This window comes from Centruroides vittatus, unplaced genomic scaffold (assembly GCF_030686945.1).
Source record: "Centruroides vittatus isolate TY-2023 unplaced genomic scaffold, ASM3068694v2 contig_1408, whole genome shotgun sequence".
Taxonomy (NCBI): domain Eukaryota; kingdom Metazoa; phylum Arthropoda; class Arachnida; order Scorpiones; family Buthidae; genus Centruroides; species Centruroides vittatus.
The window spans coordinates 440,029-465,465 of NW_027120884.1; the positions used below are offsets into that span (position 1 = coordinate 440,029).

The window sequence follows — 25,437 nt, forward strand, 5'->3', positions numbered from 1 at the left end:
ACAATAAGGAAAACTTCGTTTGACATTTTTACGATAAAAAATTAATTTAATTTAAAAAAAATTATAATTTCTAGAAAACGAATCGATAAAAATGGTCTCATAAAAATGAATAATTAAATTTATAAAAATGTTTCGTAGAAAATAAGCATTGGAGTGAAAGTATTAATTATTTTAAATACTTTGTTTTCGTGTTTGTTATATATTTAATGTGTGATTCCTATTAAAACTTCACTTTACGCTTGGTTCTGCTCGAAGGACTCGAATCCATTTTAATTATCTCAATTAAATATTCACTCTGTGTTACTGTAACGTTATAAATATAACACAAAATTTCAAACTTACTTTTTAAACATTTAGTATATATTTGCCGTATTTAAAACTACAGAATCTGCTATAAATATTTTATATTTTAATAATTATAATAGTCAAACACGTCGAGTAGAATATAAAAATCTTCTAATGCTTAATTTAAATTTAAATTCTCTAATGAAATCAATGTTAAATTTTAAAAATTAATTTTGTTTTGTAGTTTTACGTATCTAAAAAGCATTCTTTTATTTTTGATACTATAGGAAAAATGAAGCAATATATTTTTTTCCTTCTTTTTCATGAGAATGGCTTAAAGAAAGTTTGTTACTATAAAAATGGCATTATTCGAAAATAGTCGAAGCTTTCCTTGCAAAAAAAAAACACCCAAAACTCTATTGTTATAATTTGGAAAAGGTCCAAAAATACTTTTAAATGATTAATAAAATGTATTTTTATTTATTAATTATTTATATATTTACAGTTTTAAAATTTCATCTTTCTGCTCCTCCTCCTCCTCGTCTTCTTTTCCTAAAGAGGAATATTCGATTTTATGAAATATTATACTGTCACTTGCACAAATTTTTATAATTTTCCACGAAAATCTTTGCTCATTATTTGTAATTTTATTTAAAGTAAACCTTCAATTTTAATTTAATTTCAATTTTTAATTTTGGAAAATGGCGAAAGATATAATTAAATTAACTTGTTTTTATGGCTTCCATTTTTTTCCTCTTAGTGTAAAAATACTGGCCTGTCAAATTCTTTGATCTTATTGAATTTTATTGCGATATTTAAAGTAACTCTAAATAAAATAAATAATTTTTTAAATTTATTCATCTGTAGTAAAAGAAAAATCAAGTTATATACCGAATATATAATTTTATTTTTTTATGTTTTTTGATAAAGGAGTAGTGTCGAGTAAAAGTTTAGTTAAAATAAAATGAACTAACAAAAAAATGTCTTATAATTATTCTTTTGCGTGTTTGTTAAAGGTGTGGATGTATTAATAGGAAAAATATATTACATTTATTGTAAATTGCTACATTGACACTGAATAACGAACGGAATAATAATTGATAAATGTAGACATTTTTTATCGTTTTATCATTAATACAAGCATTTTTTCGATTTTTTAAGTAGAAAAAAATACAGTAAAACACTTAAAATACATTTAAATATATAATGGAAACTCACTATAATATTTTCAACTAAATTCTTTAAATTCTTAATTTACATTTTGCATGATTTATATAAAATTATAACATGTAAATCTGTGTAAATTTACATGTTGTAAATTTATCTGACATTCGGATACAAAATATATTCGTAATATATTTTTTTAACTTGTTAAACGAAATAGAGAAGCGAATAAATTTAAAATAAAATGAAAATTGAGTGAATAAACTGATATATTTTATTATTATCGATGTATACAGATAAGATAATACTGGAATCTTTTCTTATCGTGTATTCTGAAGTGGTCCAGAACTGGTAAAGTACTTAAAATAATTATATCTTTCACTTGATGTGATACGATTCTAAATATATACATAATCTATTGAAGATAAGTAGATTCGCAGGAATAAACTTAATATCTAGAATGGAGATTATCCTGATTATTATCACAATTGTTTATTATATCAAATAATAGTCATAAAGTTTCCGCAAATTAATTCTGCTATTTAAATTTTATTGCCAAAAGTGTAGAAGTTGTGATGTTTATCTAATTTTGCTAAGTTGCATTTACATGATTAATAGATTTACTTCGTTTACCTATACCTAACTTTAAAAGTATATTTATTAATATTTCATGTAAGAATTTTAAGAACAAATATCATTAAATTTGTCAGATTTATGCGTACACTATAAATTAAATTACCTTATATGATTAGCTGGAGTATAGATTAATTTCCAATACAGTTAATTCGATGAAGAAACTAACTTATACATGTAATACGAAATGTATATATAATATATTTACTTACATGTACATTTATTCTATTAGAAATTAAAAAGAAAAGGTTATTTCATTTAATTTTTAAAATTATTTCTCTTATATTATTTATTTTATTAACATCTTCATACAACAGAGGGCAACACTGATAGTAAATAATGTTAAATGGCACCGTTTTGCTGTGAATTTTTAAAGTTTTTTCAACATTTTTAAAGTTAAATATAATATTTACGAATGTTTACTGTCAAAATAGATTTTTTTCTGTATAAATTTATTAATAATTAAGCTATGGTAAATGAGCATTATGCTGTGTACAATGAAGTAGTTAAGGAAGTCGTTAAATAGTATTAGTGGTATAATATATACGTTAATATGCCTTATTCCGTATATACCTAGATATATCAATATAAAAGGAAGCATAGAAATAAGGCAAGTTAATGCTACAGCTTGCACATTTATGACATATTTCCGTACCGTTCTTCCGCATCAAATACGTGACATTAATAGTGATGGCAAAGTTTTAATTAATGAATTACAGGTGTATTTCGCGAGACAACGCCTATAATCTAACATTTCTACTGAATTATTTCACTTGGCTTATTCTATACAGCATAGAATGATTTATTACAAAATTTTTCCATTAAGTTTTATATATTTCCATTAAAGTCTGATTTACTTTACTTAGTTTTTAAAAATAAATTATTTTAATTTATTAATATCTGTCTCTGTGAAATTTCAAACATTAATATTTGATTTAGAAATATTCGTGATAAAATAATTTAAAATAATTATTTTAAAATGGCACTTTATAAAAGTTTTAAAATATTTTAACGTGAGAGAAGAATGAATTATGTAAATATTTGCTTTACTTTTTCGATAATTAAATAAATTATTTAATTAAATCTCATTAAATATTTATTTTGAACATTTAAAACGTCATTGATTAAACTAGTATTTTTAAATTATTTTTTTAGATAACAAAATCTAATTAATTCTAGTTAAATTTCTATTTTATTCTTTAAAATAAATCAATGAAATTATTAATAAGTGTGATATATAATAAAAGAAAAAATGAGTGGAAAGTATTGCTTCTAATAGATTTTATCGCATCATTTTACCAATGAACCTATAAGAATCATATTAAATTGTTTTTATGTGTGATATTTCTATACAACTTCCAAATAAAAATTACCTTTGTACAACTATATACTTTCTGAAAATGGTTTCAAATGCTACGTGAGCACTAAAATTGTCGCTTAATAGAGCTACTTAGAACAATATATCGAGTAGAATTATTGCTTATGACTCAATAAATCGTCAAAATATTCTGTGTAAACATTCGACTATTATGTTATATTTTTGCTAGACCGCCCATAAAATATAAACTTAACTCTTACTGCACTTTTTCGAAGAATCAAAATGTGCTACGATCGCTATAAAAGATGAAATACAATTTTAGATAAATTGCGAATATAACCGAGAAGATAATGTAAGAGATACATTCGTTTAAAACAAAATTCCAAATTTAAATCAAAGAAAATTGAATATAAATTACAAAAAAATCATATATTTTAAATAAAACAGGCAACAATTGTTATGACGTTAAAATGCCAGGCTGCAATTTTTATTCACATTTTAAATTTATTCAATTTAAAATATATGCTTTCGATCTTGAACTATTAGTGTCTTGCCCCTGTACATCATACTTTTCCTGATAACGAAAGAGTCTTGCCGGTCATCTATGTAACTTTGTTCTGGGGAAAATTTTCAAATTGAAATCACGTGACTTCCATTATATACCGGAAGTTCATGTATAGTCTGTCGGGGCCTCCTGTCCCAAGCTTTCCATATCTGGTCTCGACTTCCATCTATCTAACACCGTTCTCAAGATTAAGGAAATTGCAGTACAATTATAATTTATTTATATCATCTAATGGGGAAAACGAATAAGTAATTTAAAATTTTTATTACGACGATCATAACTGAATAAATTATAATTTATTTTTTAAACATCTACATGGAAGGTCAAGAATAAGTATGAAACATAATAAATTAAATAAGAAAAATATTACATTATTTTCAGATTATATTTTAATTCTATTAAGAATTGAAAGGAGAAAGTTCTCCACGAGAAGATTAACATAAATTAAATCTTTTACGACAAGAGAAGATTACACAGGAACAATAAACGTCGTAATACGTTGCTTAAACAAAGCATAAGTGGAAATTATTATACGAATCGTCTTACAAGATACAAAATAAACTCAACTCGAATGCTTTATTATTAGTAGTACATTTACATAAAACTATCTAATACGTGTTAACTGTACATAATATTGAAGAATTTATTTTACATATTTTATAAAATCTTATAATATATTTTTATTTCCAAATAAAATAAAAATAAAATTATAATTTGATTCGAATATTCTATAAAAGGGCATATTATTTTTTACTAGTGAATATTGAAAACTTTGTATGAATAACATAAGTAATGAATGTCTCAACTACAAAGATGATATCAGAGGCTACAATATCTATAAAGATATAACGTAAAGAATAACTTCTCTTGGTATTGTTTGCACATTTTTTATTGAAATTTCAAATATTTTTGCCATATATCTAATATAAATTTTTATTTATGCAGCGTATAAAGCGTGTAACATATTTATCTAAAGTAATATTATTCTCTCAACCATCTATTAGTTTTTCCCCCATTTCAGTCACGCAAAAATAGCCTTATTCGTTTCTCGGAAAGGAAATAGAATATTCAAATGAATGGGAGGAATAACATTACTTTATAGAATTGTTTATACAATTTTATATCTTTCCGTTTTTAACTTTTAAACTAATTCAAGTTTAACTTTTTAAGGATATACGCTTTTTTTTTTTTTTTTTTTTGATAATCTTTTCTGAAAGCTATTTCGTGCTCAAATGATTTTTCCTTGCAGTTTAAAGTCATAATATGAGTTTTATTTATTTTTTCCTACGTCTAATCAATGAGTAACAAACACTGGAAACTCTATCTATCAACTATTGAAGTGGAGTATAAAATAACGAGTTGATATTAAAATAAAATATTAATAATATATATAGCAATAAAATATATTATTTTTACATAATAATATATACAAATTTCAATATCGATATAAAATTCATGTTTTATATCGATATTGAAAAATTTATATAAAATTTATGTTTTATATCGAATAAATCATCCATTTTCTTAAAAGTTATCATTTCCTTTGTGAAAAATGTATTTTAATATAATTAAATAATAATAATAATAATAGATACAGTTAAACCTGTGTAAATCCGACTTGCACGGAATATTTTTTAGGTTTCTGTTTTAAACAGGTTTTTTTTAATACAGAAAATTGCTGCTTAACAAAGAATTTTACCCGTTTAGGCAGGTTTTATTAAGGTTCTGTTTTTAAACAGGTTTTACTTTACTTATTAGATTCATTAATTAATTACGTAATGTTCCTTTTAAAAATAATAAAAATACACGAGTAAAAACAAAGGATTTAAACTAAAAGCTTAAAATATGGAACTCAAGTTTAATAATGGAAAATAAGGAATAGAAGCGGGAGGAAATATTCGCTTCTTGTCAGCTTAACGTCTGGAAGTGATATATGATCGAAGTCTGCTTTTCCGCTGGGATATTAGCTGTGAGCAAAGCGGCATTCTAACTTGGCTACGATAATATTAAACGAATGGCTACCATTCGGAAGCGAGCACACCGAAATCCCTCGATAATCACTTTTTCTGTTTTAGATTAATTAGGATTTCAGCAGATATCTTAATGCAGTTCTTTTTTTTTATGAAATTAGAGAATTAATGAATAGTTTAACAAATTATTAAATTCTTCAAGATAAGATTTTCAATACAATAGAGAAATTTGTGTGCATTCTTCACTAGAAGATAAATCTTTAATTTTTTAGTTTACTCCTGTAAATCATACTTCTCTGTCTAACTTATTGATATTACAGTCGAGCTGCATGTGCAGGAAGTGAATGATGCATGTTTTTCTCTATAGAAATTATATCAGTTATAAATTATATAAACGAATAAAATATAGCACGAGAATGTTTTAGAGTGTTGCTTTTAACTTATTAAGCAATATTAAGATAATAAATATAATAAGTTTCATGCATTACTAGAATGCTGATAGTAAATTGTTAAAATTAAGAGGAAAATCTCACGAAACACATCAATGAATATAAATCTAATGAAACAAAATTTAGTAGAATAGGTACTGAACATGAAATACAACTTCTAAATTCAATTACGAATAAAATAGTAACATAATTTTAAAATAATTATCTGAATTGAGATAATTATAAAATGTTGAAGTTGAAAATATTTTATGAAATTACTAATTAAACCCCATCATACATTATATTTATTTTAAAATCGTATAAATAAGAACCCTGTATTAAATTAAATTCTAATTTATTATTTTATTAAAATTGTTTTAAAAATACATTACTTAGCATTGAATGAGAAGAAAATATACTTTTTGTAATGGAAATTTTCCTTAATTTTTTCTATGCAAACATAATTAAAATTAATAAGAACTCTATTTGAAAAGTTATATAATAAAAGGAACTAAATATAAACAAATTTCGAGAAAATAAGATAAATAAGAATAGAGAAAAGAAACTAAATATAAACAAATTAAGAGAAAATAAGAATTTTCTGAATAGCTAATAAGTTATACTAAACATAAATATAAATAATACAAACGTTATATAATTAACTGTAGATATACGTTTCCATATCTTAACATATCCAAAATTATAATACTTATAAATAATTTAGCTAATTTAGAGATAATTGAAAAAATATTGTTATTAATATTAGATAAATTTTTATTTGTAGGAAGCGGATATAGCAATTGCACCTTTAACTATTACTTCAGCTAGAGAAAGAGTTATAGACTTTACTAAACCATTCATGTCCTTGGGAATCAGCATTATGATAAAAAAACCAATGAAGAAAAAACCGGGGGTATTTTCTTTCATGAATCCACTTTCCGAAGAAATCTGGATGTGCATTATTTTTGCATATGTCGGTGTGTCCGTTGTCTTGTTCCTCGTCAGTCGATTTTCCGCACAAGAATGGCGCTTCGAAGAAGGTTTCATGGGTCCTAGTGCCACCAACGACTTTTCCTTTTACAACAGTCTATGGTTTGCTCTCGGAGCTTTCATGCAGCAAGGCTGCGATATCTGTCCCAGGTAATGTTAATGTTGCTTTTTTTAACTGCACTTTAAACACTAATATGATCTATAACATGCAAAGATTTTGTCATAAATTGACAATTTTGATAAATTCTGGCGGTTTAAATTTAATTTTTATGATGTTCTATACTACATTATTTATTTTTATTCACAATCTAAGGTGTAAAGTATCTCTCTGATCGTTTACTACGATTATTGTTCTCTGGTTCCTGAGAGGTAAAATTTCGGTTTCAAAATAACGATACAAATATAGTTTTTATCGTCGATGATCTGATAAAATATAAAATGATGCGAATGTTATGTTGGAAAATTGTATAAAATAAACTAGAAATTTTTATTCAACCAGTGAGCTAATGTTACTTTGATATTATTACAAATATATCATAATTGATTAATGCTTACAAAGTAAATTCACTACAATTTCTCGAGTATTTTACGTTGATAACAGATGTTAGTGGAATATTATTTCTGATAAATTTCTTTAAAAAAATTCTAGTAGTGAATTTTGATGACAATCAAGTAACTTCAATTTATCATTGGGAAAAAAGAAAGCATTACTGTTCTTTGTCATAGATGAATAGAACATCGAAAGAAAATGTCATTCGTTGGAGGGGCCGACACCGTTTGAACTCGCACGAGTTTAGTGACCCCAGAGGAACGGTCATTGTAGTAAGATAGAGGGATATGTCACTAAGGTGGCATTATACAATGTCCCTTAATGGAAGAATCATCGATCAAAAGAAAGGAATAAAAAATAAATCTATTTTATGCTCTTTATTCTTCTCCTTTTATAATATGAATAAAGTATTTAATGAGAAATTTAAATGACTTTATATTATCTCATATTGTTTCCGGTACATGTTCAATGATAAACTTTAATAACGTTTCTTCTACTTTACATGTACTGGAAAGAGAAAATGCAATCTCAATTCTTCTATTATTTATACACAGTTCAATATTTTTTCTAGCAATAAATTGAATAAGAGTAATCTAAATTTTTTTTATATATATTAATCATAATATATTTAATAGTTACATTGAATGCTATTGTTTTCGTTTAGTGCTGTACTACTTCCGAAGGTAATAAAACTATCGATGTATCTGATTTATTTATAAAGCAATCATAAATACTATTTATGTCATTACTAGTCTATAAATAACTAGAGGAAGGTCTCCAGTTATCCTGTACAAAGTAGGCTATAAAGTAGACTTACTTTCTGTCTTAAATATAGAAAAAATTTAGATATTTGAACATTTTAATAATTCAAAATAAATTTCAAGAAATGCCATTAAGACTTACTGAAAGATATAAATAGCTTCGGATATAAAAAAAAGGCAACAGGCAACTCGATAATTGCTTCTCTTATGAAGGGCGTAGTATCGATGTCACGAATGTGCTGCCGAAATTTCTGGTTCAAAATGAACTTATTGCATGAAGAGTTTTTTAAAATATAACAAACGATAAACACTTTTAGGAAGAACGTAAAATATCGTGACTCAGAAATTAAAAGAACCACTCCTTCATTCTCTCCATTATTTCCTATTTAAAATTCGATAAAGAAAGAAACAAAACAAATAGTCCAATTGGAATGGAATTTATATTACTTTTTAATCAAATTATTTAATTATTTAAAATTTAATCGAACATTCTCAACAAATTTAGCGTGTTCAGACGATTCAGTTGATGCGGATGATAGGCAGATGACGATTAAATAAACGATATATTCGCATGTGAATTTTTGTTTAATATGCTTAATTATATATTTATTTTAAAAATATATAATTAAAATTATACAATTTTGTGTCAAAGTATGAGTATAAATGACGATACTTTCAAAGTTTAAGAATATTTATTGAAGGAAAAGCAATAGAAACTGTTCCACACAACAACGTTATTATTAACAATTATGCATTAAATAAATGATGTTAATATTATCATTAATGAGCGAAATTAACTTCAGATTGAAAATTAATTAAACAATTCTATTGTTAAGTATCGAATATTTTCCAAGTTATGTTTATTTAAACAAGTTTAATAATTAGGAACTGTTAAATTCTTGTCGGAAAATATCAGATTTTATTCAATCTTATTTGCCTGTATCATTAACACATTAACAAAGATAAATTTAATAATTACAAATGAAATATAAGCAATAATATAAATACATATTTCTCTCAAATTTTTAAAAATAAAATATTCAGCATACGTAAATATTTTGTTTAACAAAAGAAATATTTTTCCTAAAATTAATCAAGTCATTCACAGTTTCTCTTATACGAAAGGAATTTTGTATAATAGATGTAGAAGTTTTTATCACACAAACTTATAAAATAGCCAACACATTATCTAAATTTGCAAAATATAATTTTTTCTACAAGTGGCTGAATGGATAAAACCACTAAACACTGATAGTTAGTCGCGGGTTCGAGCTCACCAACGTGCTAGCCACGTGGAGTTTACGGAATTTTTCACGTGCTTAACACCAAAATAGGGGACAGTTTCTTATATAAAGTCCTCCCGAAAGCCATCTCCTCGGCAGATCTCCCGTGCAATATTTAATTTTTGAGTTTGCGTTATTTCAAACTTCAATGGCACTTGGAAAAAAATTGACAATTTCTTTACAATCATGCATGATTATACTTCCAAATTGTAACAAAATATCTGAAGAATTGATATATTTTTATCAAATAATAAACAATAAATTACTATAACTTCGTATTTTTTATCTTCTCAAGAGAATTAGTTTTATACGTAAGTCCATTTTAATGATTTGTGATAAGTAATTTAATTCTGTCTCACAAAATTCCTATTTCTCATGATATAAACGGAAATAAAAATTGCTAGAAAAATGTATTTAAAAAATTTAAATTTTCTATTAAAATATAGTTTTCAAAAATTGTTTATGTATTATAATTAGAATAAATTAAAATTAAAATAAAAGCTTTTACCGCTACCTCTGTCGCATTTATGTATCAAATTAAATTAAATATTATCTAATTTCTAACTAGAATTGCAAGAAATGTATAAATATAATTTAAAAACTCAAATTTTGAGATTAAATTACAAATCTCTTTGCAAATTTATTGGTAGTAATTAGTCGTTTATCAAAAGAAAAATATTATCATTTCTTTAATAAATGACTAATTACTATCAAAATGGAACTACTGTTGTAATTAGTATTTAATTTTATTATCAATAATAATTCTTATAATTCTTATAATAATTCTCATAATAACTCAGTTCGATTGCGGGTACGAAGGGGTTAAAAATTGGAAATTAATTATTGTATTTTTAATATTAAAACATTTTTTAACTTCTTGATCTAGGAGTTGAAAATTCTTTTATACTAAAAATAGAAAATTAATGAATATTATTGAATTAGAAATTAAAATTTCACCAGAGATGTTAAATTTTTAAAAATATTTTTATTTAAATTTTTCGTATTTAAACAAAGAAAAGTATAAGTGACAACTTCTAATTCGATTTGTCAGAAAATATGCGTATTTTACGTATCTTCATCTCTCAAAATGACTGTGATTGAAGCTGTCAAGTACTTTTCTTCTCTATATTAAGATTAGGAAAAGGAAAATAACTGACACTTTCCTTAAGCTATGTAAGCGATTGGAAAGATAATCAGTTTTTCAATTTCTCTAATTCCATTTTTTTCTTAAATATGATAACTAAAGTTGTATTTTTTTCTAAAAAGAACTCTTACTTTCTATATAAAACTTTAACTAACAAGGAGAGAAAAATTTTTACTCTCGGCACGATTCATTTATTCTAAAAAAAAGATTATCAAACTTTTCCATTTCTTCGCCTTTTATTCTATTATTCGTACATTTAGAATGCTTATTCTCGTCCTAAAATCCACTAGCTCAATATCAAAATTGAATATTTCATAAATGCCTACATGAATATTTCAAAGTTCCTGTTGTTGGCAAGGTGACCTAAATGATACATATGTATAGAAAACGGTTCCAATCGAAAGAATTGCTCTAGCGATAATTTATTCTAAATTATTCCCTTCTACTAAATCAAAAAATTAAGCTTTCATTTATGTGAATGGACGTTATAAGTATTATAAAAGGTTATGTGAAGCCAAACTTCTAGAACACAATAAAAATATATATTTTAAGGCGATGGAATATTCTCTCTCTTTCTCCTTCGCTCGTGCTCTCTGTCGTTCTCTTCTCTCGCCCCCTCTCTCTTCTCTGTCTGTCCCTCTTTCCTCTCTCCTCTCTGTCTCTTGCCTCTGTTTGTCTGTCTGTCGCGTGCTCTCTCTTCCTCTGTCTCTTGCCTCTCTCCCCCTCTCTCTTGCCTCTTTGTCTCTCTTATCCCTCTTCCCCCCTCTTGCCTCTCTGTTTATCTCTGGCTCCTCTCCCATCCTCTCTCTCTTTCTCATTCTTACTTTTCCTCTCTCCCATTCTCTGTCTTTTTTATTGCCAAACAGTAAAGAATCCGGGTTCGATTTCCACGTCTACTCAACTTTTGTTCGCTTAACAGCAATTATTTATGTCAATATGACAGATCTCGCTGCGGGGTAAGCGGCACCTTTTTATGTATAATGGCCCATCTTACCACCTTCTAGATACACCTTCCCAATACATTTGATTGAGTGGAAGATAATCAAATGGTAAACAAAGCATGCACAGTACTTCGTGATTGAATGTACGAGAAGATGCTGAAGCTAAAGATAAATTAAATATTCTCTGATAATTTTACAAGCAATCAAATGAGCAAATAAAATTTAATTTCCCTAATGGGAAATATCGTGTGTAAAAACATATATGTTTAGTATCTAGAGATATATTAAATTTATTACATAATATTTTTACTAAAATAATAAATTACCCTATAATTCTTAAAGTTAATAAACTAAATTTTAATAAAATGCATAGGATAATTTAGAAAAAAAATACATAAAATTTTTTAATATCTCCATTTATATATTATAAACGACGACGAAAGAAAATCTCTTAATTTTATTATTTAAAAAAATCTAATTTTATGTAATTATATATACGTATAATAACGAGTATAAGTTATTTTATAATATATATAATTTGTAAATAAGTAATAATAATTATTAAAATAAATAAAACATTAATTAATTTATATTATTAAATTTTAATAAGCCCCTTTTAACATTTTAATACATTTTTTCCCTTCATTAAATATTATTAAAATAATAATAACAATAATAATGTAAAATTTTAATTTTCATTAATTTTATTGAAATTATTTAATAATTTCATTCAATAATTAATTATTTTTATAATTATAAAATTGGAAATGCAAAAGAAAAAAAATACGAAAAGTAATTTCAAAGTAGAATTATAAGAAAGAAATTAAAACGTGACCTTTGACATTATGATTATTCGTAATAATTTGCATGAATTTATTGATTCTAATCACGTAAATCGAAGATATAAATGCTATAAATCCACAATTGTGACGTAGTTACATTACAAAGTAATTACGCAACATTAGAGAAGCCATCTAATTATAACTTAGAAAAGTAGTTTCTCGGGTTGCACGCTGTCTGCCTTAATCAGATTCATTCTCTTAGAATAATTTAAATGTTGTAGTAAAACATTGAATCGGATGCACTTGAATTGTAAAGGGCATTTGGAAAATACGCAAGAATGAATATTATTACATTCTTTATGATTTCAGATTTGAATATTTTAAGAGTCGTTTATCTACTAATTAAAAGATGCATGCGGATGAATTAATGCGTTTCCCATAATGATTTATGAGATTGCTTTTCGTGATACGTGAATATAATTAGTATTTAAATAGAGTCACGTATTAAATGGGTGTGCGAATTTTTTTTTAATTCTGTGTGATGTAATGGCTTGATGTCTTCAAATAATTCTTTCCCTCTAATAGTAGAAAATGTATTATTTAAAATAATATTTTTATTTATTAGCCTGTCTTCTAGAAAAATCTTTGTCTTCGTCATCCAATAGCGATTTTCTAATAGTAAACATAACGTGGTTATGATGTTAGTGACGTCGAGTTTTTGTGACACTTTGGCTAGTTTTAACGGTGTTCAATGGTATCATCAATGAATAACGAAGCATTTTACTGCAGAATTTTTAAAATTTTATCTTATTGGGCTGCAATTTCAAAAAATTGTAGGTTTATAAATCCTCACTGTCTTCAGTCTGTTTGTCCTTCTTGAATCTCGAGAACCGTGTTAGATAGATAAATTTCGAGACCAGATATGGAGAGCGTAGAGGGACGGTGACCCAATTAACCGATTAGACCGAAAATCACGTGATTTTAATTCAAAAATTTTTCCCAGAACGAAGTCACATAGATGATTGGCACGACTCTGCTGTTATCAGGAAAAGTATAATTTACAGGAGCAAAACGCTACTAATCTGAGATGGAGAGCATATATTTTAAATTAAATAAATTAAAAATATGATTTAAAATTACAGCCCGGCATTGTGACTATATTACAATTACTTTTGCTCGTATATGAAGATTTTACATTATATACATTTGTATAAAATATCGTGATTATAAACAGTCATTTTCATCGGTGTTAGTGAACTATTCTATATTTTAAAGATATAATTACAAAAAAATTAATATGACATTTAAATTTTATAAATACTAAAAAATTATTCATGAAGATTTAAACTTTTTTAAACAGTTCACTTTTTTTTATTTAATGTAAAGATAGAAAAAATAAACAGATGCTGAGATGAGTAGCATCATCCTACAAAGTAAAATATAGAATTTTTGATGTAAAAGCGATCGATAAATCCTAGTAATAAAGAACCTTACCAAATAATACAAGAAATCCAACCGACATTGATCAACATTGAAAGATATCTAATGATATACTGATCTAGAGATCTACTGTATCTCCAACTTCCTTATCCTATCAGGAGCAATGTATAGAGCCGTAGACAATACATCCATCATTCCTAAGCTCGTAAGGACGTCTAGAAACAGAATTAGATAAATATTTGCTTTGCTACTTAAACATGGCGTTATTTAATATTTAATTTTGTCTCTCGTATCGCTAGACATATAATTGACTTTGTTGGATGGTATTGAATATTATACACCAGTATATCAGTTATATATTTCTGATAAGATATTTATATTTTCTAGGTCTACATCGGGTCGTATTGTTGGTAGTGTTTGGTGGTTTTTCACCTTAATCGTCATATCTTCCTATACTGCTAATTTGGCTGCCTTTCTAACTGTTGAGAGAATGGTAACTCCCATCAATTCGGCAGACGATTTGGCCAAACAGACCGAAGTCGAATATGGTACACTCATAGACTCTTCCACACAGGATTTTTTTAAGGTTTGATTCCTTTACACACTTTTAATAAATATAACATAATATTATAAACTATCTTATAATTCTTGCTTAATTTAATCTTATAAACTAAGATTTTCTAATTTATAATCACTTTTATGCAGGGTCAAATTTTCTTACAATCAAAAATATCTAAAAAATTAAAATTATACAGCAGAATATACTATAAAATTCTACTTCCTACTTCTTAAACATGATCGAAAATAACATAAAATTATCTTCTAAAACATAATTTATAATAATATAATTTCAAAATAATAAAAATTTTTTCAACAAATTAAAGAATTTTACTACAAATTAGTGTTATTACATAAAGACGAAGCGTAATTACAGTATAGAAAAAATTAATAAGACAATTACCAAAAATTTAATTCAGAATAATTATTAACAATTTTTTTTTAATAATGAATTTAATCGCAAAAAATTAAATTTAAGCAATAATTACAGTAGAGCATCGATTATCCGACTTAATTGTGGACTAGGGTTGATCGGATAACCGAAAAGTATGAAAAAATACATTATTAGTATAGTGTATTAGGCCTGGTTTAAATACTAGCCTCTCTTTCATGGTCGAGCCAGTGCTGCTAGCTAAAACATGCAAAAATTTAATAAAAATAATATTAAAGTAGCCAAGACATAACCAAATATTGTAGCGCCACATCACTAGCGGACATTTGAATTTGCCGACTAGAACGCGGTCGGTTAATCGGGGTCGGATAATCGATGCTCTACTGTATTTTTATTATTGAATATTTTAATGCTGTTTATATATATATATATATATTTGAGTAATTTGTTATTTATATACATGTAATTTTTCTTTTGAATGAATGCTTTTTTTAGAGATCCAAAATTGCGGTGTACGCCCGAATGTGGGAGTTTATGAAATCTAGAAAGCATGTTTTTGTTACATCATATAAAGATGGAATAAAAAGGGTAAGGGAATCTAAAGGGAAATACGCTATTCTGATCGAATCCACAAAGAATGATTACATAAACGAAAGGCAACCCTGCGATACCATGAAGGTAGGCAGGAATTTAGATGCAAAAGGCTATGGTGTAGCAACTCCTTTAGGTTCCGAAATAAGGTGAGGATATTTTTAGAATTTCAAAGTATATAAATACTCTATTTTATCTATACTTTACTTTGCGTGTCTCGGGAGCTTGTTTAATTACGGACCAAGAAACTTTTGTATATTTTTTAAATGGACAAAATTTCGTTCATGAAAAATTTAAGATAAAAACATTAAATTTTTAAACTTTTTTTTTAAAAAAAACTTATAAATAAACCTAAGTTAAAAGAATGCATTTAGTTGATTATTCTATATTCTTTACGTAAAAAAATGCAACGTTTTCTACTTTTCTAAACGTAATTTTTTGTTTTTTTTCTATCCTTAAACAAGAATTTGAAAGAAATGTACTGATTCGAATATTAGAACCTTTAGACATCATATCCTTATAATTTTTAAAATAAATTACATTAAAACCATTAGATTGTTTCATGTTTCTTTTCAAATAAAAATATAATTTCTGTTTATTTTCGATATAGATTTGTTTTTTGGACGTGATTATTTTATTCATAGACGCAACATAATCAAAATGAATGACTTAGAACCGAAAAATGATGATGGTTTCTGAATCATAACATCAGTATCAATATAACGTTATTTTTCTGATGAATAAATTATATTTGAGCAGATTATACGAAAATAAATAACCTTGCTCAACCAAAAAAATAATTAATGATATATAAAACATTAAGCTGTCTAGTAAAAGTTATCGAAAAGTATTTAATTCAGAAAAATTTTATAATTAATAATTTTCTTTCTATAAATATCATTTTAATAATAAAAATTTCTGCTTAACAGAAGACTAATGCAGTAAAATCTGTGTAAACTGGAACCGTACGCTACTGAATTTCCGTTTTAGCAGGTTTCTTGTTTAATTAGGTTTCGTTTTAGACAGGTTTTATTGTATTTATTGACTGAAAATTATCTTGACTTTTCGTTTATTTTATTTCACTGAATTTTAGTGATGAAAATACCTTTATATCATTTTTAATTGAAATATTTTTATGGCTTATGTATCATTAATTTTTTTATTTTATAAAAATATCAATTTATTTTTTTAGAATTAAAAATGTTTATAATATATTTTATATGTATATTTTATGTTTATTAAACATATAAAAAAGACATCTTTCTGTTATTAATTTGTACGAAATTTTGTATTAAAATTTACTTTAATTAGGTCTACATTTTTCAAATATAAAAAATTTTCACCTTAAGTGCAAATATAAATTTATAAAAATGCTAAAGATAATGTAAAATGTTTTAGTTTGTATTGTGTTATTTATGAATATGTAAACTCGGAAAAGAATAAATGTTTAGATTATTAAAAGGAGTTTTTGCAAGAGATAATTTGGGAAAGATGCCAAATGGGGGTGAAATGGCCAATGCCTGAATTAAGATTAAAATAGTTTTTAATTATGCCAAAAGCACTTTATATAAAAGAAGACACTATTGAAAATTGCACGTTTGAATGTATCAATTTTATATATTTTATTTTCTTTGTAATTGAATAAAATAATAGAAAATATATTTTAAAATTATATATATCTATATATAATTTTATAGAAATCAGTTAAACCTAGCTGTTTTATCAAGAAAAGAAAAAGGAGATTTGGCACGACTTGAAAATAAATGGTGGTATGACAGAAGTGAATGTAGAAAACGGGGACAGCAAAGTAAGTTTTTATTTTAAAATTATTATAAAAAATATATATATATATTTAAAAAATCTAATATATATATATATAACGGTGGTATGATTTATTACTTACATTATTTTATACTTTATGATTTTTATTATGTGTTTTCAAATTTTAATCAGCAAATTGAAACAAAAATAAATTCGGTTGGTTTATTTTTTTAAAACTTATCCCACTTCTTTTACATGCTTTATTTTTTAAATCTTTTTCCTAAAAATATTTCTCGATTTAGTGAAGAGCAATTAGAAAATAGAAAAGTGATATTTTAAACATTATTTTTTTTTAGTTTGCTACCGCAATGAATAATTTTTAAAAAATATTATTTATTAAAATCTGAAGAAAGTTAATGAGGCTTTTGTGTATTATTCACAGGAATCCTCCCAGAACGAACTGACATTAAGTAATGTGGCTGGATGTTTCTATATCTTAATTGGTGGCCTAGGGTTTGCCATGGTGGTAGCTTTACTCGAGTTCTGTTACAAATCGCGCCTGGAAGCAACTAGATCGAAGGTAAACAAATAATAAAAGAATAAAGAAAGACAACTTCCTATAAATGAATTAAGTACAATAATAAGATCGAATTCTCTTTCGTAATTCAAATATAAATATATTTACTCTGCTATTTAAATCTTACTATTTAAATCCATAAAAATCTAAAATTTTTACTCTGGAATATCGATTAAATTAATTTTATTAATATTTAAACAATCAAGTACAGTAAAACCTGTTCAAAACTAAACCTTAATTAATCAGGAAAAAATATTCGCTTGAGTTCGGTTTACACAGATTTTACTGTATCACTTTTATTGTAAATTTACTTTAGTATATACGTTAATTATTAATTTTAATGAAAAATTCGTAAATGTTAATACAGTTTATATTAAAACGAGCAAAAAATTTTAATTATATTCTTAATTTAATTGAAAATATATGCTCTCCACCTCAAATTAGTAGTGGCTTGCCCCTGTATATCATACTTTTCCTGATAACAACAGAGTCGTACCGGTCATCCATGTAACTCCGTTCTGGGGAAAATTTTTGAATTAAAATCACGCGATTTCCGGTCTAATCGGTTAATTGGGGAATCGTCCCACTACGCTTTTCAAATCTAATCTGGAAACTTATCTATCTAACACGATTCTCGAGATTCAGGAAGAACAAACAGTGGAAATTTATAGTTGTACAACTTTTTCAAATTGTAGCCCAATTAAATAATTTATATTAAAATTCATATCTGAAATAAAATTTTGCAAAAATACGATAAATATTGCAAATTTTATAATTTAATCTTCTAAATATCAAATTCTAAAAAGAGGGATGAATTTTAAATTTCTCGCAACATTTTTTAATTTATTGACTATCTAAAATTTAAAATTTGAGTTTATTTCGATTATTTATTTATATTTTTTTTAGAAATAAATTTTAATTTGGTCGGATACGTTTATAATAAAATAATATTTGCTACAACGCTTTGTACGACCAAAAGTAGAAAAGTGAATTAAATAAATTTAATTATGTATGATAAACAAATATTAAAAGTGAACGAGAATTGTTTCCGTAAATTTAATTATTTAAATTTCACTTATTTATAATAAATAGCTTCGTATTTGTTATTTTAGATAAATTAGATGCTAAAATATTTCAAATTTCTCTTTTATCAAATATGGAATGGATATAAGTGATGCTGATCCTCTCTTGATCCTTCCAAATAATTTTCTAAGTAGAAAAATATAAAATATTTTAAAATTTTCAAGTCTAATCTTTGTATTAAACTTACATTTACTGGTTGTATAATAAATATAAATCAAGTAAACTTATAATGGTTTACTTGATTTATATTTATAATGATTTTAATTATGTAGTTACAACTTAAAATGCTATCAATACTTTAGATCTAGAGCAGATGTATAAAGTTTAAATTAATTTAATATTAAAATACAAAACTAATTAAAGAGGAAAGCTTGAAGTTACAGTTTTTAATCTATATTTTAAAAATTATATTTAAATATTAATTATAATTTTCCATAGATGAGTCTGTGTGATGCCATGAAGACAAAAGTTCGCTTATCTGTTACAGGAGGTCCAAACGGTGAAAGAGGGAGGGTAAGTTTTCATTTATTTGTTTAATGAAAATTATTTATTTATATTATTCCGTAAGGAAATATATTTAAAAGAATAAATTTGCATGAAAATTATGAAATTTAATATTACATTTGGTAGTAATTTATACAAAATGAAAGTATAATTTTGGGAACGGAAGCTACATGCACGTTAACTTTCATGCTATTTTGGATTATTTTATATATTCGAAATCATTATTTTCCACATATTCTATCATTATTTAATCCATCTATAACTTATTTTTTTACACTTTAAAAATTTCTTCTTATATTACTATTTTTTTCCCTTTAGTTTCATATGATTAGCCTATAAAATATTTACCTAAAATAACCAAAAAATCGTAAAATTTCATCAAATATTTAAAGTTTTATAGTGATTTAAATCTGAAGAAGTATTTTCAAATGTGCATAAGCTTTAAGTATCATGTATTTTCCCTTTCGTGTTTACACAAATCACATTTTTTCACTTCCAAGTGAAAAATTTACTGATATTGATCGATAATATTATTTTTCCACGAAAATGCTTATATTTACAAATAAAAATAACTCATAATTTCTGAAAAGAGAAGAAAATCAAACATTTACATCCAAATATTTGCAATAAAAAAATTCAAATTAATATTTGAAATTTCACAATTGTTAAGTAGTGCAAAAAGTTATACAATCCACAACAAAAATTAAAATTCAAGCGACTATAAATGTATAAAATTAATTTCTTTCAAGTAATTTCTTAATTGTTTATAAAGTAGCATTGTGTTTTTATACATAAATATAAATTACTCCATAAATATCCAAATTAGTTGCTTCAAAATGGCGGATGAATATGAGTGTAGTGTTCCTCAGGTGCAGAAACAAGGCAGTACCACGTTTTGTTACGATGAGTAATTCTTGAGATAGTGAGCAATTCGGAAATTATATAGCCACGGTGGCCAAACTGTGGCTCTTGAGCCACATGCGGCTCTTTTCTAGTATACTTGTGGCTCACTGCAAGATACTTAAATTTATACCAAATTTGTTTTTATTTTAATTTTGTTTTTATTTTTTATGTATGATTCCTGGATAATATAAAATAAATAATATATTGTTTGAAATAAAAAAGTCAAAATATGGCAACGTTATACATTATTTATTGAAAAATAAATGTAATATTTATTAAATATCATAATACGTAAAAACATTAATAGAAAAAAATAATTATAATGCTTATTTATCCAAATCAACATTAAAAATGAATATATAATGAATAACAATTTCTATAACGTTAATAGTTTTGAAATTTATATTTCCTTATTGACAATTGAAACTAGGAAACGTTTTAGCATTTTTTGGTTTTTAAATTTAGATTATGCTATTTAATACGGCAATTATAATTTATTTATTATTAAAAAAATTATATTGTATTATAAAACATAATATATAATGAAATAATAGCTAAAGTGTTGTTTTTTTTTATAAATATTTAAATGAATTGCTGTGGAAAAATATGTATATATGTATATGCGGCTCTTCAACGAATTCTGTTTTCAATATATGGCTCAAGTTCTAAAGAGTCTGGCCACCCCTGTTATATAGAAAATAAGTTAAGATAGGATGACAAATAGAGTATAATGATAAATCTCCTTTCATTTCTTACATTTACGATAAGAAAAACACTGTAAATAATGCTGCATTTTGTCAGGAACCACAACGAATTAAATGTATAAATCCAATAAAACTTTTAAAATTTACTAATGAAATCGAACCTTAAAACTATCAAGATAAGTCATTTCGACAATTGTTTTTATATATTAATAGACACTTCTTGTTAAATATAATAAATGCCCCTCGTGCTTATAATTCGTTACTCATTTTTTATAACTATGATTATACTTTAAATTAATATCTTACCGTAAATGATGAGCTGCTTAGAGTAAGATAAATGGTTAAGTTGAAGAATCGTCATTGTCTTAGTCACTTTTGATTTGAATTTATATGAATAATTTCGCAATTTCTAATTTAAAAAATCTAACAGATGTAATTGCGAGCCAGCTAGGGTATATTGAAAATTATAATTCGAATCACATTAACTTAGCAAATGTAATTTGCATGCAAGTTAATTATATTAAGTAGATTACATAAGCATATTATTAGCATATAAGCTAATTACTTGGTAATATGTATGGAATATGTAATGTTAAATCAAATTAGTCACCTTATACTAAATTAGAAAACTGTAAATTTGACACATACACTACACTGAAAATTTTTGATTTTTTTATCATATGCATTACATAAACATAGAAACAACATAATAATATTGCAAAATATGAAATATAATACACAATAACCTGCCTGTATTGATTATTATTTACAATTTAAGTTAGAAACAATATAAAGATTTTAATCCATTTAGCTTCCCCCATACGAGTCATGTTAATTTTATATAATTTAAAGTTAAAATATTTAAATTCTTGTTACTAAATTACATATAGTGATAGATTTATTATAATTCCTTGCAACATAGCGATGGTAAGTAAAATTATTCTACTCTATAAAATTTGATAAAATTGAAAAATTTTCATATTGTGAGAACCGAAGGGGTTAATTAAGCGGTGAGCTTGATCCCGCTTATCGGCTTCCTTGTCAGGGGGCTTCTTGTTTTTATGTTGTATGCGAGGGGGCGGGTTGGTGAGGTCGAGATAAGGTGCCGAGCGTACTCAAGAATGACAAACCATAAATGATAAAACGACATATTTAATAAATACATAGATACAATTTTAGTTACAATTATTTTAGAGTACACATATAAGATACCAAATTAAACGGTAAAGACTTGTATCGGCCCGACAATTCTAATTAGCGCGTGACCGTTCGTGCGTCCCGTTGAAGTCGGGTAAGGTCTAAAGGAATCAGAGAGAAGACAGAGAGTTCTAAGTACCCAAAATAAATACCTCTTAGAAGCAGCGATCGCGTCCGATCAGTCCTCATGTAGGGGAGTGGAGCCGAGATCCGAATGGAGTTCCTGGTCTAGGGTTTCCAGTAGATGATCGCCCCGAGGCGCGGGTGCAATCTCGTTTTATACCCTTTCCGCGAGAGGACTCCCGAGGGGGGGAATTCAGATGCAAGATGATCTAAGTCCGATCCGCGTCTGGAGGTTGTTTATACTAATCGTCAGAAATCGAACATTTCGTCAAATTTATTACTTTTGTCTATTCTGTATTGTTACTCATTCTACCTCATAAAATTGATAACAGCTGTCAAACACTGAATAAATGGCCGGAGGTGATTGAGGTTAGGATATATAGTGCAACCTTAGCAATAATTGTTTAATTGGTGGGTCACCTGATCGGTTTTATCAGTGACAAAATCGAGCGAAGTGGGAAGTGTGGGGGTTTGTTCGATTCGGACTCCTCTATTGAGGTGACCTTCTCATTACCCCCTGTCCAGTAACAAAGTCAGTCTCTCGTTAATTGGCTAGCGCCGTAGATCATAACACAGGTGGAAATGAACAAATGATACCAGGTCGCGAGGGAAGAACCGTCTCTGACGTTCGAGACGTATTTGAAAGGGTAAAAAGGTCACTTCTTGAAGTGCCGCAGCAATCGGAGGGGAAAAAGGTCGTCTTCTCGACCTCCCACGGAAAAGGGGAAATTGAAGCAAAAAGGAATAATAATTAAATTTATCTAAGTTTTAAAACTCACAAAGAGCTGAAAATCTCACAATATATATGAAATTATCAACAAGATTTCATGAAAATTTGTGAAATCTTGGCGTTAATTTAATTGTTTAAATATCACTAATTTGATATTCAGACAATACGAAAAATTACTTAATATATATTATTTTTCAATTATTAAAAAAATAAAAATAGAATAGAGACTTTTAACAAATTTATTTTTATAAAAGATAATTTGTGTAATTCGATAAGTTTTTATTAGCACGTGTTCAAATATTTTAAAGTGTTTTCGTTAAGATCAAGTAGATTTAACAAGTAGAGTAAATATAATATTACGCTTATTTTAGAAAATATTAAAATATTTTTTAAAAATTAAATGATTTAAAAAAATTTAATATAAGAATAACAAAATAATGTTATTTTTATATTAAAACCTACCGAATCAACGCGAAATTTTCGTTTTTCGTTAACAAAGTTGATTTATTTTAACAAAACTTATGAATAATATAATTTCTAAATATTCAAAAATATGAAAAAAATAATAATAATTCAATTTTGTACAGAAAAATTTTTAATTTAATTTAAATAGAATGTTTATTTATATTGTATGAAATTTAATCGTGAATTTCAAAATTTACAAACTTACAAAATCTTTAAAATTCTATAAAAATAAAAACTCACGAAGTTAAAAATTTTAAAATGTTTAAGAGAATTTTTTAACAAATTATTAAAATGAATAACAATAATAAAGAGAGTTTAAGTAATGAAATATATTTATATATGCGACTATTTTATTCCTTTGTAAGTTTATATTTAAAATAACATGTAAATGAATAATTGTTACATTTATTCGGGGAAATTTTTAAGTATTATACGAGATAACAAACTTTCAAGAATCGATAATTTAGTGACTATTACTCGAAATCATTTAAATTATATTATTTGCGACAATGTTGATAAGATGCATTCGCTCTACCATAAAATGATTTGGAGAAAAGTTTTCGCTTTTCAACTCGGATAGTTTTAGTCTTTTAATACATTCTGTATTCAAATGAGTTTTTGGAACTAGTTAAGAATTTCAACTACCGCATTTTCCAACCGTCTACTTAATCTTATCAAAATTTCGACTATGAGAACACAAATTCCACATTTGTAATGTGTGCATCCAGTTGATTTTTAAGCTATCACATTTAAAAAAATTGTATATGCATATATATATATATAAATTATTGATTCTAATCTCAATTATTCGTGTAAATATTTAGAAATTTATTTTAAATTTAATTCTGTAATTTATGTTCAATTCTTAATAATAAATTTAGCAAAGTTTGCCATTATAGAATTTTTTGAACGTAGTAAAAAAATCTAGTATTATTGAATTACACAAATTAATGCTTTAATATAATTTAGAAAGTTTGAAAGTTTGGGATTATATTTTATAATAAATTTTTTATTAAATAAACTTAAAATAATTTCAATAATATTTTCTATATTAAAAATATTAGATATTGTAAAATTAATTTTACAATATTTAATATTTAGGATAATCCACTTCTGTAGGTATTACTTATTATATATATATTATTGGCATTAAATCTAAAAGTGAAAAAAAATTAATTTATTAAATGTATTAAAAATATACAGATATACTTTTAAATATATTAATTTTTATTTTTTACAATCATCTCTTTTTTAAGTTTCGTATAAGCAGCTCTATTTTATAATTTCTTGTAAATTAATTTAAAAATTTATTTCTATTTTAACTGTAGATTCATAAATTACATGTAACATTTATCAAATAACTAGTTCAGAAAATTAAATTTAGTTTATAAGAAAATTGTTGTAAATTAAATGTAAAATATTTAAAAAATTAAATCGAAATTTCTCATATTTTATACTTGAATAATGATATTTAAGTATTTAAATTTTAGCAGAAATTCTTATCATAAATTAATAAAAAGTTATTTTTTTATATCGTTAATTCGAAGAAGTCAAATATTTTTCATATAATATTCGTGTATAACTAAAAAGTAAGTC

At 25.4% G+C, this 25,437-nt stretch overlaps 1 pseudogene; it reads left to right on the plus strand.

Annotated features, from left to right (window-relative positions):
- The window catches only part of LOC136968166 (glutamate receptor 1-like), a 114,341-nt pseudogene that overhangs the window by 87,292 nt on the left and 1,612 nt on the right, over nt 1–25,437 (plus strand).